Source organism: Chrysemys picta, unplaced genomic scaffold (genome assembly GCF_011386835.1).
Source record: "Chrysemys picta bellii isolate R12L10 unplaced genomic scaffold, ASM1138683v2 scaf4, whole genome shotgun sequence".
Lineage (NCBI taxonomy): Eukaryota > Metazoa > Chordata > Testudines > Emydidae > Chrysemys > Chrysemys picta.
The window spans coordinates 621,684-626,154 of NW_027052711.1; the positions used below are offsets into that span (position 1 = coordinate 621,684).

Consider the following 4,471-nt stretch of genomic DNA (forward strand, 5'->3'; position numbering starts at 1 on the left):
TCCCTCGGTCGGCCGAGACGGCGTGGGGCGACCCCTTCCGGACATCCGCGAGACGACCGGCCGTCAGGTCAACCCATTCGCTCCAAAGGGGTTGACCTGGTGGCCGAGAGGGGACTTTGAAAATTTTTCGGACTTGGAAAACTTTTTTTTTTTTTTTCTTCCCCCAGCCCGCTTCCTCCGGGTTGACCCGGTGGCCGAGCGTCTCGCCGTCCCCGGACGCGGCGAGGGACTGCCTCCCGGCCGTCAGGATCGGGCCCACGGAAGTCTGATTTTAAAAAAATTGGCCGACGCCACCGCGGAGGGCTACCCGGGCACCCCGGCCCGGAGCCGGAAAAGGGAAAAAAAGGATCGGGCCCACTAGAGACATGGACCCGGCCGCCAAGCAGGCCGCCCTGGGCTGACCCTCCCCGGCCGCAGCGAGGGACTGCCTCCCGGCCGACAGGATCGGGCCCCTGGAAGTCTGGGGGTGGGGGGGGGGGAAATCGCCCCACGCCCCCGAGGAGGGCTGCCCGGGCGGGCCTGGCCCCGGAGCTCGGAAAAAAAAAAAGGATCGGGCCCACTAGAGACATGGACCAGGCCGCCTGGGCTCACCTTCCCCGGCCGCAGCGAGGGACTGCCTCCCGGTCGACTGGATCGGGCCCCTGGAAGTCTGGAAAAAGAAGAATGGAACCTGACGCCTCCGAGGAGGGGGCGCCCAGGGAAGGAGGGAGATCCGGGTTGACCTGCTGACCGGACGGGAAAGAGGCCACCGGGCGTCCCCCCCCTTAAAACCTAGGGGTTGACCTGGTGGCCGGAAAGCGAACCGGCCAGCAGGTGAACCCTTTCGATTCCACGGGTTGACCTGGTGCCCGGGAAGCGAACCGGCCAGCAGGTGAACCCGTTCGATTCCACGGGTTGACCTGGTGCCCGGGAAGCGAACCGGCCAGCAGGTGAACCCGTTCGATTCCACGGGTTGACCTGGTGCCCGGGAAGCGAACCGGCCAGCAGGTGAACCCGTTCGATTCCACGGGTTGACCTGGTGCCCGGGAGGGGACTCTGAAAATTTTTCAGCCCTTTCGACTCGGGGTTGACCTGGTGGCCGAGAGGGGACTCGCACGGCAGGCAAGCCGCCCTGGCTCACCCTCCCGGCCGCAGCGAGGGACTGCCACCCGGCCGACTGGATCGGGCCCCTGGAAGTCTGGAAAAAAGAATGGAACCTGACGCCTCCGAGGAGGGGGCGCCCAGGAAGGAGGGAGATCCGGGTTGACCTGCTGACCGGACGGGAAAGAGGCCACCGGGCGTCCCCCCCCTTAAAACCTAGGGGTTGACCTGGTGGCCGGAAAGCGAACCGGCCAGCAGGTGAACCCGTTCGATTCCACGGGTTGACCTGGTGCCCGGGAAGCGAACCGGCCAGCAGGTGAACCCGTTCGATTCCACGGGTTGACCTGGTGCCCGGGAAGCGAACCGGCCAGCAGGTGAACCCGTTCGATTCCACGGGTTGACCTGGTGCCCGGGAGGGGACTCTGAAAATTTTTCAGCCCTTTCGACTCGGGGTTGACCTGGTGGCCGAGAGGGGACTCGCACGGCAGGCAAGCCGCCCTGGGCTCACCCTCCCCGGCCGCAGCGAGGGACTGCCTCCCGGTCGACTGGATCGGGCCCCTGGAAGTCTGGAAAAAAGAATGGAACCTGACGCCTCCGAGGAGGGGCGCCCAGGGAAGGAGGGAGATCCGGGTTGACCTGCTGACCGGACGGGAAAGAGGCCACCGGGCGTCCCCCCCCCCCTTAAAACCTAGGGGTTGACCTGGTGGCCGGAAAGCGAACCGGCCAGCAGGTGAACCCGTTCGATTCCACGGGTTGACCTGGTGCCCGGAAGCGAACCGGCCAGCAGGTGAACCCGTTCGATTCCACGGGTTGACCTGGTGCCCGGGAAGCGAACCGGCCAGCAGGTGAACCCGTTCGATTCCACGGGTTGACCTGGTGCCCGGGAAGCGAACCGGCCAGCAGGTGAACCCGTTCGATTCCACGGGTTGACCTGGTGCCCGGGAGGGGACTCTGAAAATTTTTCAGCCCTTTCGACTCGGGGTTGACCTGGTGGCCGAGAGGGGACTCGCACGGCAGGCAAGCCGCCCTGGGCTCACCCTCCCCGGCCGCAGCGAGGGACTGCCTCCCGGTCGACTGGATCGGGCCCCTGGAAGTCTGGAAAAAAGAATGGAACCTGACGCCTCCGAGGAGGGGGCGCCCAGGGAAGGAGGGAGATCCGGGTTGACCTGCTGACCGGACGGGAAAGAGGCCACCGGGCGTCCCCCCCCCCTTAAAACCTAGGGGTTGACCTGGTGGCCGGAAAGCGAACCGGCCAGCAGGTGAACCCGTTCGATTCCACGGGTTGACCTGGTGCCCGGGAAGCGAACCGGCCAGCAGGTGAACCCGTTCGATTCCACGGGTTGACCTGGTGCCCGGGAAGCGAACCGGCCAGCAGGTGAACCCGTTCGATTCCACGGGTTGACCTGGTGCCCGGGAAGCGAACCGGCCAGCAGGTGAACCCGTTCGATTCCACGGGTTGACCTGGTGCCCGGGAGGGGACTCTGAAAATTTTTCAGCCCTTTCGACTCGGGGTTGACCTGGTGGCCGAGAGGGACTCGCACGGCAGGCAAGCCGCCCTGGGCTCACCCTCCCCGGCCGCAGCGAGGGACTGCCACCCGGCCGACTGGATCGGGCCCTGGAAGTCTGGAAAAAAGAATGGAACCTGACGCCTCCGAGGAGGGGGCACCCAGGGAAGGAGGGAGATCCGGGTTGACCTGCTGACCGGACGGGAAAGAGGCCACCGGGCGTCCCCCCCCCCTTAAAACCTAGGGGTTGACCTGGTGGCCGGAAAGCGAACCGGCCAGCCGGTGAACCCGTCCGATTCCACGGTTGACCTGGTGGCCGGGAAGCGAACCGGCCAGCAGGTGAACCCGTTCGATTCCACGGGTTGACCTGGTGCCCGGGAGGGGACTCTGAAAATTTTTCAGCCCTTTCGACTCGGGGTTGACCTGGTGGCCGAGAGGGGACTCGCACGGCAGGCAAGCCGCCCTGGGCTCACCCTCCCCGGCCGCAGCGAGGGACTGCCACCCGGCCGACTGGATCGGGCCCCTGGAAGTCTGGAAAAAAGAATGGAACCTGACGCCTCCGAGGAGGGGGCGCCCAGGGAAGGAGGGAGATCCGGGTTGACCTGGTGACCGGACGGGAAAGAGGCCACCGGGCGTCCCCCCCTTAAAACCTAGGGGTTGACCTGGTGGCCGGAAAGCGAACCGGCCAGCCGGTGAACCCGTCCGATTCCACGGGTTGACCTGGTGGCCGGGAAGCGAACCGGCCAGCAGGTGAACCCGTTCGATTCCACGGGTTGACCTGGTGCCCGGGAGGGGACTCTGAAAATTTTTCAGCCCTTTCGACTCGCGGTTGACCTGGTGGCCGAGAGGGGACTCGCACGGCAGGCAAGCCGCCCTGGGCTGACCCTCCCCGGCCGCAGCGAGGGACTGCCTCCCGGCCGACAGGATCGGGCCCCTGGAAGTCTGGGGGGGGGGGGGAATCGCCCCACGCCTCCGAGGAGGGCTGCCCGGGCGGGCCTGGCCCCGGAGCTCGAAAAAAAAAAAAAGGATCGGGCCCACTAGAGACATGGACCAGGCCGCCCTGGGCTCACCCTCCCCGGCCGCAGCGAGGGACTGCCTCCCGGCCGACTGGATCGGGCCCCTGGAAGTCTGGGGGGGGGGGGAAATGGAACCTGACGCCTCCGAGGAGGGGACGCCCAGGGAAGGAGGGAGATCCGGGTTGACCTGGTGACCGGACGGGAAAGAGGCCACCGGGCGTGCCCCCGTTAAAACCCCTAGGGGTTGACCTGGTGGCCGGAAAGCAAACCGGCCACTGGGTAGGCCGGTCGGCAACCTAGGGGTTGACCTGGTGGCCGGGAAGCGAACCGGCCAGCAGGTGAACCCGTCCGATTCCACGGGTTGACCTGGTGCCCGGGAGGGGACTCTGAAAATTTTTCAGCCCTTTCGACTCGGGGTTGACCTGGTGGCCGAGAGGGGCCTCGCACGGCAGGCAAGCCGCCCTGGGCTCACCCTCCCCGGCCGCAGCGAGGGACTGCCCCTCCCCACCCCCCGGCTGACAGGATCGGGCGCACTGGAAGTCCGGGACAGTATTTTCCCCGACGCCGGGGAGGGCGGGCGGAGGGGCTCTGGCGGCCAGCCCGGGCCCCGGAGCTCGAAAAGGAAAAAAGGACCGGGCCCGCGAGAGACGGGGGCCCTGCCGCAGGGGGGGGGGCAGTCCGACCGGGGCTCACCGTGCGGCAGGCCCGGGCGTCGGCAGGGGAAAGCGGGCGAGGAGGCGCGGGGCCGGGTGCCTACGGCCATACCGGACCGAACGCCCCCGATCCCGTCCGATCTCGGAAGGTAAACCGTCCCGGGCCTGGCTAGTACTTGGATGGGTGACCGCCTGGGAATCCCAGGTGCCGTAGGCA

At 67.1% G+C, this 4,471-nt stretch overlaps 1 non-coding gene across 1 annotated transcript; it reads left to right on the forward strand.

Annotated features, from left to right (window-relative positions):
- Positions 1–4,352: 4,352 nt before the first annotated feature.
- LOC135977629 (5S ribosomal RNA) lies at positions 4,353–4,471 on the forward strand. Its single transcript, XR_010595064.1, has one exon. It is a non-coding gene; the product is annotated as a 5S ribosomal RNA (ribosomal RNA).